Here is a 13,936-nt window from a genome sequence, read left to right on the forward strand (position 1 = left end):
AGGGTACTAGCTCAATGGAAGAGCACCTGCTTTACAAGTAGGAGGATGGTGGTTCGATTCCACTGTACCCTAATATAATTAAATAAATTACCAAATAAAATACCAAATATACTACAAAATGAACTACCAAATATATTATCAATTATACTACCAAACATACTACCAAATAAAATGCTAAATAAACTATCAAATCAACTACCAAATAAACTATCATATATACTACCAAAATTAACACATAAACTACCAAATAAACTGCTAAATAAATTATCAAATCAACTACCAAATAAATTATTAGATATACTACCAAAATTATAGCATAAACTACTAGATAGACTATCGGCTAACAACAACAAATGACTAAATCAATGATCAAAATAATTCAGTCATAAATTTGGTCAGGAGATAAATGTTTGGCAATAAACTACCATTGGTCATATGATCAAAATTAGTCACATATCTAAAAAATTTAGTGGTTTATTTAGTAATATATTGTTTTTTTTGTACTAGTGACTTTTGGGTGAACCTTCGAGATATGTGAACAAAATTTCTATTAGAAAAGTGGAGGCCAAGGTCAAAAATAAAGGGGTAATATTATGCCCTGCTATCTGGTCCTAGCTCAACCTACCCTCAAAAAGACAAAAGTTTTTTGGGTTTTCTTTGTCTCAACATTTTTAGTCTAGAGCAAGTAATAGAATTTCTTGAAATTGTGCACAAACATTAGAAATCAATTTTTTAGATTTTCCCTACTTTGAGGTTAATATTTATCTTCTATTCATTCAAGTACATACTTTCTATAGTAGATTATGTTGAGCTATCATTGTGCATGATGCTTAACGATAGGAATCATTTCAAACTCCTCACTTGAAAAGTTAATCTGGGATCAACTCCAAGGTTTTGGGTGATCTTGTGACTTACTGGAATCCGCTCAGTTGAAGACAAATGTGAGTATTCATGAGGAGGTCTTTGCTAGTTTTTAAACAATTTGGATAAGATTTTGAACCTGCTTACTATCTCAAAATAACAACACAAAAAGAAATATATTTTTGTATTTTTGTATTTTTATAATGAATGCAATCTAACAATGTAGCTATATGAATTCCTAATTTAACCAAGGGATTAGTGAAGAGAATAAAAAAGACAGGGTAACAAGAAATTTAAGAAAATTACATGAAAAGTAAAATCCTAACAAACATAAGCTATGGAAACAATGCACTTGCGAGTTAAGCCTTTGAAAAGATTGATGGTTAATCGATGAAAATAGTAGGACTTCCTTAATTCCACTAGTGTAATTGTCAAAGGGAATTTAGTAACTATAAGATGTTTCACTTTTCATCAAATCACAAGGCCACAGAAAGTGTGCTCATGTGAGACAAAAAGCTATGCAAGAACAATATAGTGATCTCTTCTTGGACTAAGTACATCAACATAATTTGTAGACCCATAGCAAACACCAAAATTAAAATATCACACAACCAAAACAATGCAATAAAACTATTGGCTCAATTACATTCCATGAAAATACATCCACAAAATATAACACACCTAGGCAAGAATCACTAAACTCCAAATGAAAGCACCAGTAGCATATATTATTGCATCAAAATAATGATGGCTTGGAATATATATTCCATTCCAAAATTTATAAGAAATCTTCTCCTCAATTTGTGTTGAGAGTGAGAGATATCTTTATGGAAACATATACTTCTAAACTAATAAAACAAATCTAATTATGTACAAACTAACTATCTAATTAGTGCTAAGTAGGACTCCATCCACATTTATAACATTAAATAGTTGCATGAGCCTCTACATGTCTTAAAATAAAGAAAGCATGAGAAAATAAGAAGAAGAAAGTCTTTAGATGATGTAGGAGTGTCTGGGTGTGTCAAAAATAGAAGCTCCATCTTCACTAGGTACCTGTAGGAGTTAAACTATTGTAAGAATGCATTTATGATGCATGAAAAGCTCTAAATTTAGAACTAATAGTTAACTATTGGAGTAGCTTTGACTTCTCCAAAAAAATTTGGTGCAACATTAAAAAAGCCCACCTTGAAAGCAATAGACCTACTATTGGAATACTTTAGAATAACTAGGGATTGGGGGGGGGGGGGGGGGGTGAATCAATTATCCAAGGTCTAGATGTATAAATAAAACTTTTCATAGCATAGTGAACACATAAAATATTTATCATCATGCATGCATCCATAATATTATGCAATTACTTAAAACTTGTAGGTTAATATCAAATCAATTTGCATAAATGTAAACATGAAGCATGAAAAAATCATCAACATATTTGCCACACTGATTTACATGGAAATCCAATTTGTGAAAAACCACTAGTAACATGTTACCCTTTTTCACTCTTTTGAAGTGATGCCCTATGAAAGGAAAACCCTATTAAAAGTTACAATACGCACTGTTAAATGTGACCATGTTAAAGGATTTCAATCACCTTGTTAGGATTGAGCCTTGTGAGAGGACTTTAGACCATTCACTTGGAATGTCACCCTGTTAAAGAATTTACAAATGACTATTAGGTCAACCTGAATCCAAAGGATTTTACACTAGATTAATATCATTATTAGAGAGTAATAGTAAGGCCTTATCTAATAACAATGTACAACTCCATTTGCAAATTAAAATCTCTATTTTAGTCCTCCATTCTACTTGGCCTTCGTACATTTCAGCTCTTGATAGCTTGTTCACCCTTCAAGCATTCATACTCTTAAGCCTTCTTGCTTAACATGCCAGTGTAGACTCTTCCCTTAGGTCACTTGATGAAGCAAAACCCTTGACTCCTTGTCTTCCTTAGGTTCTCGCATATGATAACTATTTCTTTTGGCTAGCCATTCCTATAAATAGGAAATTAAGATCTTTTGCCACTCATTCTCCATCATCCAATTTAGGGTTAGGACATATTAGGTGGGATATAATTAATCTACCCTATATTTCACCTCTTCTAGAAACTTCTCCTTCAATCCTCCTTTAATTCAGCTCAAAAAGGTTTACCTTGAATTCTCTACTACTAACTCATCAATCTTATCTTCCACATGGTTCACAAAATCCAAGAAAAAAAACTTGTTGGGTCAAATCCATCAAATTCATGATCTTTCAAATAATATAGCCACTCAACATTAACTTAATTTTTATTCTTGACACATACTACATTGCTCGACATCCTCTATAAAATCACTTGACATGAACTAAAGTTTTCTAGTGCTAGACATCAACAAAACTTTACTTGGTATCCACTATTTTGCTCAACATACACTATAATAGACTTTTACTTGGCTCATACTAATTTTTTGCTCAACTTGGACTGACTTTTCTTGGCACCTTCTATCCACTTGGTCAATCTTGGAAAAAACTTTTTTTAACTTTTTCTTCTACACTTTCTTAGTGTATCCAGCCTTTGTAACCTTCAGTAGATTATCAATACATCATGTTATGACTATCTTAACTCATCCTTGTACTCCTTAACATAGTATAACTCAACCTTTCCTCTAGGTTCTATTGTTACATCTTTCGATCAAATCCTCTCCATCAATCAAATAAGTGATAGTACTTAAATCATATAAGTAGTTGTCTTAGCAACAAATAGTAGGTTTGACATCAATGACAAAACAATGATTGAAACATATATTGATCATACTTATATCAATTTGTTCTCAAGATTCTCCTTCTTCAATAATCTTCCTCAATCTATTCTCAACAATCTCCCTCTTTGGAATTGATGGAAAATCAAATTGAGCAACCAAACTAATTAGGTTAAAGCAATAAGACCAACAAAATACCAAGAAAGAAAATAATTCATTGTATTGAAGTCTCTCCCTCTATCAACAACTTCCATCTTCTGAATAGATTACAAAACTCCTTTGTGTCATTCTTATCACTTCACTTTGAATTTCTTCTTATATCTCCCTCTTACTAGGTAATTGTTAAGATTTCTCCCTCTTTGTTAAGTCTCCAATCTCTTGTATATCTCTTTATTAATAACTATCTCCCCCTTTCTTGTATTTCTCCTGATCAATAATTATCCCCCTCTTTAACAATAATGCAAAAGACTTTTCATATTAACATGTAGATATAAGCTTCTTAAGTTTCTCCCTTTTTCACCTTACTTGTGACTAATTTGTAGTTTCAGCTCTTTGATTACTTTAGGTAGCTCCTAAAGTAAGATCCACTGCATTAATTTGTACCATATGAAAATCAACTTGTTTGATGCAAGGCCTTCCTTTTGTTACATAGATAGCCTTTGATAGGGGTATCACCCCTAGTTTACCTCTTAGATACTCATGATCATCCTTAGGTAATGCTTTTGTGAAGATATTAGCAATTTTTTCTTTTGTGCTAACATATTCCATCTTCACCTCTTTATTTTAAACCGATTCTCTCAAGTAATGATACTCGATTGCAATGTGTTTTTTCTTTGTGTGCATCACATGATTCTTTGATATGTTTATAGCACTTGTATTATCACAATAAAGTGTCACTAGTTCTATGATCTCTTCCTTCATACCCTTGAGTAGCTATTTGATCAGCTTTAGTAGTAGATTGTAAAGTGTAGTTATGTTTCTTTCTAGTCAATGTTACTAGCCTCTTCCCTAAAAAAATGCTCCTCCACTAGTGCTCTTTTCGTCATCAATATTTCTAGCCCAATCAGCATCAGTATAGGCTCTTAATTAAAATTTCTCATTTTTCTTATAGTATAGACCATACTCCTCTATTCCTTTTAGATATCTCATTATTCTCTTTACAACCATTAAATGATTCTCCTTGGGATTAGCAAAGAATCTTGCAACTATCTCTATAGATAATGCAATATCAGGTCTACTATGTACTACATATTGTAATTTTCAAATCATAAACATGTATAATGTTTGATTTACCTTAGTTGAATCATCATTCTTGTGAGGCCTCACCCCGACCCATCTTAGCATCGATGATACATTCTTATTTTGATACTCATGACTCAATATGTCAGAACATTATTTGATGCACTAAATATTATTATGCTATTTATGATGTGTGATTCTTTACTTTTAGATATATTTTTTTCCTCATTTAATGCTTTATAAACATGTATGATGATGAAGTGAATGAATGCAAAACTAACACTTTGATTTTTCCAATTTTAATGAATAGAATGAGATGAACAATTGATTTGTAGAAAAATGGATGTTTTAATTTACATGAAATTCTTGATACATATTTTTACATATATACACATGTGTTTTTGAACTACTAATGTGTGTAATGAGTGTGCAGGAACTTTAGCCAAGAAAACTCAAAGGAAAGACAGAACTAAACCCCTTGTTTATTTGTGCTATCTTTGCATTTGTCTTTCATTGAAGGTTTTATTTGGTCTTACTATTCCCCTAGCTTTTATTTGTTCCTATTAAGTCTTTAAGGCTTAAAAACATTAAACTTAAGTACCCTAGGGCTAAGGATGTGGGTGGGGAGCACTTTCCAACCCATTAGTCTCTTTGGTTGACTTTTAGGGTCACTCAAAAACCTTACTTTTGGATAACTGCGAAAAATTGATTTTCTCCTCCATGTGTTGGTGACTCAAACTCCATCTTGAGTTTTCTTGAAGTCTAGTTGAGTTAAGGATCATACTTAGAGGCATTTTGGGAGTAGTTTTGGAGTTGTTACCCAATCTCTAGTTTTGGAGAAAGTTTGAAGATTGAAGGAAGAAAAGGAAAAGCTCTTCTCAACCCACCATTTTGCCATAACTCTTTTGTGAAGGTAGGAGTTCTTCACTTCTTTGAATTGTTTCTTGATGTGTTCATGCTTGAATCATGCATTAGGCATTTTTTTTTTTTTTGTATTGCTTGCTTGTGTGTTGGAGTTGATTGGGAGGGATCTTAACTTGTTTTTCTTTTGATGTTATTCTCATGCTTGCTTTGATGTTTTTTGTTTTGAGAGGATTTCACAGGGATTGTTTTGGCATCACTCACCCTTGGATAGGGAAGAAGTGGCCATGTGTGGGGGAAGGGCATTAGTTGGACCTCAATAGTGTAGAGTCTCCTCTCATGGTGAGAGGAGGGAAAGACGGTAGGGTGTATGGGCCCCTATTTGTCATCTCATACTTTGTACGAAAATTTGAATTCTTGAAGAAGGGAAGGAATGAATACCATTGTTATATTGGCCCTGAAAGGGCATTTATAGAAGAATAGAAGTTCTTGAATTTTAGCCTCGAAAGGGCTATGTTATGGTATGGTGATTGACATCCCCTATTGAGAAAATCCACCTCCCCCCTATTTTGGTTCAATGTTGAACCTATTGTGCAAAATTGGGTTGGGAATGCATGCTTGAATGGTTCATCTTATTTTGTTGTTTTTCCTCCATGTTGGTTCTTGTCTTTCCCATGGTTCCTTTGATGCATTGAATACATTGGTAAAGATCTCTTATGAAAGCCTTAGAAGAGAATTCAATTGGATTGTATCATTATGTAAAATTGTATTTTAAATTTTGATGTATTTGGCAAAGACACAAGGTTTTCTTACTGGTTATTTCCCAATGGAGCTTTGAACCAGGATGAATAATAGAGAATGAAAAGATTATGAAAACCTCCTTGCATTGGTTTTATGGGATTTCAAATCATGCATATGTATATGAAGAAGTAGGTTAATAGATTATGTCTTCAAATTATGAATTCTCAAGTTTTCAATTATGTAATGTAAAGAAATTTGATATGTTGAAGTTTCCAATTCAATGTTATGTATCAAGAGGAAATAAAAATCCTACATTGTGGTCACAAAGTTATCTCTCTTCTTGATAGATTTCATAATGGGAAAAATCAAATTTGGTTAAGAATTATGCATCACCTTGAATTTTGAATAAATGGAACATACACCTTGTTATACGATGATTGATAAAACATAAATTTTAGGAGAAAAGAAAGAAAAGAATAACCTTATACACATCCTTGTAATGATATATTGTTAAAAGGAATCAATGTTGTCATTAGGTTAGAATTTACTCTTAGTATAACACAAAAAGTATATAGGAAAGAATAACATGTCAACACTTAGAAAATTGGCTTCAAAATAAAAATGTACATTCCCAGGAGTAAAAACCTCTTTGGAAAATGTATGGGGAAAAATTTAATTCCCCCAAGTCATAGAGAATATTCCTCTAGATGCCCTTTGAAAAAAAAATCATTGTTTCTTTTAAACAAAATACAACCCGTTAATTTGCAAAATTAAATGAGTTACTTGTGAGAAATACCCTAGCTAAGCTATATCTAATCCCCACCAAATTAACTTTTTGCAATAACTATTCTACCCCATCTATTAGGACTACCCACTAACTTGGTCATTATCTCCCATACCCATTTAATACCCAACTGTTCCCTTGTTTCCACTTGCTTTTTATTCCCCTTACCTAGGCGTTGAGTGGAGAAGGGATGCCATCATAATGTTGCTGACGTCACCACCCCTGCCCTCTTCAGCTTTGGGTGCAGCATGGTTGGTTTTTTTTTTAAATTTTAAAAAGAGGTTGAAATTTCCAACTTGGCATTAAAGCCACTTGGTATGCTTGAACACCTATCTTACTGCCCTTGGTTGGCGCGCAGACAGGGTGATCAAAGTCCACACCCTCCATACTCTCTGGTAGCACTCCCACTTTTCCTTGTCAATCATTAGAAGATGGGAATTTAGTTTGTGGAGTGGGTGCTTAGAAAGGATTTTGTACTATGTTAAGACTTCTCTCACACTCCAACGTTATCATGAGCAAGCCTTTCTTTTGTCTTGTCAGCGCCATTATGGATGGTCTTGTCATGGTTGGTAGGGGACAGACCATAGGGTAGCTTGGTCAGCGCTTGGCTACTTGGAGCAACGCGCATTTCCCTTTTTCCTTGCAAGCATGGGGTGTGGCTAAGTGTTAGTAGATGGATAGATAGGTGAGTAGATAAAGTTTTGCTTTTAGATTTTAGTTTTTGTGTTAGTTTCTAGGTTAGTGAGTAAGTTTAGTTATATATATATATATTTAAAGTGAAAAAAAAAGTAGAGAGGATTAAGTTAATGTAGATATTGTTAGTTTTTTTTTTTTCACTAAATTAGTTTCATTTTGGTTAGTAATTTTAAAAGTTAGAGATTAGTATTAGTTAATAATGTTCTTAGATATTAGAAAAGATTAGTTAGTTAAATGTTGAGATGCTTAGTTAATATGTTTTAAAACATTGGCTAGGTTGATGTATTGTTATTTAGTTTTGTTTAATTTTTTAGTTCTAGGTAATTTTTTATATATTACATTTTCAATAATGTTGTATTGTAGGTTTTGAAATCAACTAATTTAAAATAAGGTTTACTTAAAGCTTAAATAATAGTTTCGATTTATGTTGATTTTAGTAATTAGTTACTTTGAAGTTAGGAATGTTTAAATGAATTATAGATTTAAATTTTTTTTAAAATTGTGATTAGCATAAAGATTACCTAATTATATATAAGACGTTACTTGGGTAGGTGATTACTTATTTAATATTTTGAACAATTAGTTTTATATTAATTAATTGGGCATTCTAATCAATTAGTTATGATGTTAATGGATCTTTTGTCACTTGATAGTTTTATCAATTGATTAAAGCTAATAGGACTTATTTTTTTGAATTATGTTCCTCTATTGTTCTTAGGATGCAAAATTTAAAGTATTGATAAAAATCTTTACAATGTTAGGTACCTTAATTAATTAAAATTAATTTGTTAATCTGAATAATTTATTTAACATGAACGTTAAGCTTACCAATCCTTTCCTTCATGGTGTCTTTAAAACTGAGTCATATCCCTAATGTTTAATAAGGAGATCTTGTATCCACCCTGAAGTGTACCTATATGTTTAATTGTGAAACAAACCTATTGAACTTAGTGTACTTTAAAATAAAATAAAAAATTTGTTGTGGGCTTTTGGTCTCATATTTTTGGCCATAACAATGCTTTGACTACTTGCGTCCTGTCACCATAGGTGTACTTACTAGTTTGGAATCCTCCAATCCAAAGGTTTTCTATATTTCCTTGATATATTTTGATTGAGTGATGTATATACCATATTTCATCTAATATACTTGCAAACCCACAAAGAGCTTGATCTCTCTAAACATAGACATCTCAAATTCTTGCTTCATTTCATTTCCAAAAACCTTACATAAAGCATCTTGACCTCCAAATATGATATCATCAACAAAAAATTTAGATAATGAAATACCTTTTCCTTTTTCTATCTTAATGTACTGATTGTTGTTATCATCAGTCCTTTCAAATCAAATCTTCATAAGATAATTATGAAGTCTCTCATACCATGATCTTGGTGCTTGTTTCAAACCATATAGAGCTTTGTGTAAGCTACATACCATGTCCTTATTGTTAATATCAACAAAACATTTTGGCTATTCTATATAAACTTCTTCCTCTAATATGCCATTAAAAAATGTAGATTTAACATCTATTTGATAAACTTTGAAACCTTTGTATGTAGAATAAGCAAGTAAAGTTCTTGCTCCTTCTAATCTAGCAACAAGAGCAAATGTCTCTCCATAGTCAATTCCTTCTTCTTATGCATATCCTTTACAAACTAATCTTGCCTTGTTCCTTGTGACTTCACCATTTTCATCTAGCTTATTTTTGAATACCTACTTGGTTCCAATCACATTTTCTTCTTCTTGTCTAGGAAGTAGAGTCCATGATTTATTTTTCTCAATTTGTTCAATCTCTTCTTCCATGGCATTGCCTCAGTCCCCATCTTTTAATGTATCTTTCACTGATTTAGGTTCTTTTATGCTCAGTAAATATGTATCATTTCTCAATATATTTCTTGTCATTGGTCTAGTATCTTTATCTCCAATAATTTGTGCAACAAGATGATGTCTCTTGACATATTTGGACAATCTTGGTTCTACTCTAGTTTTTTCATTTGGTCTATCAATTTCAGAGTCACCATGTACATCTTTGTTAGGTAGCTTAGCATCTCTTTCATGTATACTAATCTTATAATAAAAAATTTCTTTAGCTTCACTTTGTAACTCAACATCTGAGTGTAGCTATGTTCCTAAATGCAATTTGGCATTCATAGTATGTGACTCAACAGCCATTGAAACTTGCTTTTGGTTTGTAGCTTGATTTGCAACATCCTCTTTAGCAATCATACCTTCATAAAAGTAAACAAATGATTTGTATTCTTTTGGTTCTTTAATAGGTTCATCCTCATATACTTATGTATATCATCAAAGTTTATATTTAAACTTTCCACAACTTTTTTAGTGTTAGTATTTAAATAGTTATAAAATTTACTTCTTGTGAAATATACTAAGAATATACCTACTTCAATCTTTGCATCTAGTATACCATTCCTGAAGTCTTTGAGAATATAGAATTTTCTTCCAAATACCTTAAAATATTTTACATTGGGTCAGTATCTATACCATACTTCAAAAGGTGTTGAATGAGTACCTTACTTGACTTGTACACAGTTCAAGATATAAACAACTATACTTACAGCCTCTCTCCAATATTTCAAAGCAAAATTTTTCTCCATCATGAGTGTTCTAGCACAATTCATTATAGATCTATTCCTCCTTTTTTCTATTCTATTTTTTAGAGGGGTTCTAGGGGTATATGTTTTTCTCTTGATTCCTTTATCATTATAGGACATCTTAAACTCATTGGATATAAATTATCCTCCTCTTTAAGATCTCAAGCACTTCATACTTTTACATTTTTCCTTCTCAACTCTTGCTAGGTATCTCTTAAATATTTAAAAAGCATCAAATTTCTATTTTAGAAACATAATTGTCATCATTGTAGGAAAATCATCAACAAGCAACATAATCTACTTATCTCCTTTCTAGCATTGCACATCAATTGGTCCACATAAGTCAATATGAACAATCTCTAGTATTCCTTTAAGGTATGAGTTTTACTCTTAAAACTTGACTTTGTCATTTTTCCTAAGTGACATTTTTTTCACATTATATTATCAAACTTCTTCAACTTAGGCAAATCTCTAACTTTTCTCATTTTACTAATACTAACCAAGTTATCAAAATTGACATGACATAACCTTTTGTACCATAGCCATACATCATCAAATTTTACAATTAGATGAGTAGCATCCTCTATATCAAGATAGAATAGATTACTCCTAGTTTGATCATCCCTTCTAATAAATTTCCCATCAGTGTCATATGTCTTACAAATCTTGTTTCAAATGCATCCTTACATCCTGAATTATTTAGTTGTGACACACTCAAAAGATTATAGTTAAGTCCTTCAATATAGTAAGCGTTGTCAAGTAAAATCTTATCTATGAGTTTGATAGAACCTTTTTCATTTTATCAAACATGGTGTGCATCATTCCCGAATCTTACACTATTTCCATCATAACAATTTAGGGTAATGAACTTACCTTTGTCTACACTCATGTGATGTGAACACCCACTATCAATGATCCATCTGTCATTCTTGTTCACACAAGTCACAAGTGTAGTTGCCTCATCTTCATTAGATTCATCCTTCATTGCACCATACACCACTTCATCATCATGTTCATCAAATTCATCTTTTCTTTTTTCTCTTCAAAAATATAACAAGACTTCTTGCATTTGTCTTTATTTTCCTTATTATCTTCATTTCTTCTACTTTTGTACTTGTCACCACCTATGTAGCTCTGCTTTTCTGGACATCTAGCAAAAATATGACCAACCTCATCGCAATTGAAACAAATGATAGGTAATTTACCTTTGAACTTTCCTATACCTCTATGGAATCTTCTTTCTAGTACTACTTCAACTTATTCTACATTCTCCTCATCTATATCAGTGTCACTAGACACATATTTTTATCTTTTTCTTCTTCTTCTCATAAGGATCATTCAATGACACCTTAGCTTCAAAAATAGATTCAATATTTTCAAGCTTTTAATTATCAAAATTAGATAGCTCAAAAGAAATGAGCCTACCTACCAAACCTTCAAGTCATAAATTATTCTCTAGTATACATCTTAGTTCTTGAATTACAAAAAATCTAATAGCATATATGGGTAGTAGTGTTCTCAAAACTTTTCTTAGTACAATATCATCATCTATATTTCTAGTAGCTCCTCTTATTGAATTAATAACTTCTTTTATTCTTGCAACATATTGAGCAATATTTTTACCTTCTTCCATTATCATATCAACAAAATTGCCTCTAAGAATTTCAAATTTGGCTCTTAGAACATTAGTGTCTCCTCCATAGATAGTGGTTAAGGAATTCCAAATTTTCTTTGCACTATCAAGACCTTTGATATCATCAAACTCAACATAAATTAGGGCAAAGGCAATCTCCAACATTGCCTAGTTATATTTTCTCTTATTTTTTATATCCTTGATATTTGGTGCTCTAACAAGATCAACATGCTCAGTTGTAATGGTAGATTGTGCATGATCTCCAAGTCCTTGAAGGTGTATCTTCATCAAACTTTTCCATGCAAGAAATTTATCTATATTAAGCTTTGGTACTTCTCTTTTTGACATCTTAATCTTTGTGTTTCTAGTACCTTCAAACTAGTCCTCTTAAGCAGATGGGTCTAATACCAATTGTTGGAATACTTTAGAATAATTGAGAGGGGAGGGGTAAAAATTAGTTATCCAAGGTCCAGATGTATAAATAAAACTTTTCACAACTTAGTGAACCCATAAAAAATTTATCATCATGCATGCATCCATAGGATTATGCAATCACTTAAAACTTGTAGGTTATTGTCAAATCAATTTATAGTAATGTAAAAATGAAACATAAAAAAATCATCAACACATTTGACAAAATGATTTACAAGAAAACCCAATTTGGGAAAAACCACTAGTAACATGCTACCCTTTTTAACTCTTTTGAAGTAATGCCCTATGAAAGGCCAACCCTATTAAAGGTTACAATACACACTGTTAAATGTGACCCTATTAAAGAATTTCAATCACCTTATTAAGAGTGAACCTTGATAGAGGACTTTAGACTATTCACTTGGAATGTCACCCGGTTAAAGGATTTACAAATGACTATTAGGTCAACCTTAATCAAAAGAATTTTACCCTAGATTGATACAATTATTAGAGAGTAATGGTAAGACTTGTTCTAATAACAACTTACAACTCCATTTGCATATTACAAATCTCTATTTTAGTCCTTCATTCTACTTGGTCTTCACACATTTTAGCTCTAATAGCTTGTTTTCCCTTCAAGAATTTATTCTCTTAAGCTTTCTTTCTTAACATGCCAATGTAGACTCTTCTCTTAGATACTTGATGAAGAAAAACTCTTGACTCCTTGTCTTCCTTAGGTTCTCACACATGAAAACCCTTACTTCCAACTAGCCATTCCTATAAATAGGAAATTAAAATCTTTTGCCACTCATTCTCCATCTTTCAATTTATGGTTAAGATGGATTAGGTAGGATACAATGAATCTACCCTATATTTCATATCTCTTCTAGAAACTTCTCCTTCTATCCTCTTTGAATTTTCCTCAAAAGAGTTTACCTTGAATTTTGTGCCACCAACTTATCAATCTTATTTTCCACCTAGTTCAAAAAATCCAACAAAGCAAACTTGTCAACTATGATCCATCAAATTCACAATCTTTCAAATAATGTAGCCACTTGGCATTAACTTTCTTTTGATGCTCAACACATACTATGTTGCTCGACATCCTCTATAAAATCACTTGACATGAACTAAAGTTTACTAGTGCTCAACATCAACTATTTTGCTTGGAATACAATAGAATAGACTTTTACTCAAATCAAACTAATTTTCTACTTGGCTTGCATTGACTTTGTTTAGCACCTACTATCCACTCAATTAAGCTTGGTAGATAAACTTTTTTTAACTTCTTCTTCTATACTTTCTTAGTCTAACCAACCTTTGTAACCTTAATTATATTACCAATACATCATGTTATCATTG

At 31.8% G+C, this 13,936-nt stretch overlaps 1 non-coding gene across 1 annotated transcript; it reads left to right on the forward strand.

Moving 5' to 3' along the window:
• Window positions 1-72, forward strand: TRNAV-UAC (transfer RNA valine (anticodon UAC)). The gene has a single exon. It is a non-coding gene; the product is annotated as a tRNA-Val (tRNA).
• Window positions 73-13,936: the final 13,864 nt, after the last annotated feature.

Source organism: Cupressus sempervirens, chromosome 9 (genome assembly GCF_028749045.1).
Source record: "Cupressus sempervirens isolate cs-2001-9-10 chromosome 9, ASM2874904v1, whole genome shotgun sequence".
In the NCBI taxonomy this organism is placed as follows: Eukaryota; Viridiplantae; Streptophyta; class Pinopsida; order Cupressales; family Cupressaceae; genus Cupressus; species Cupressus sempervirens.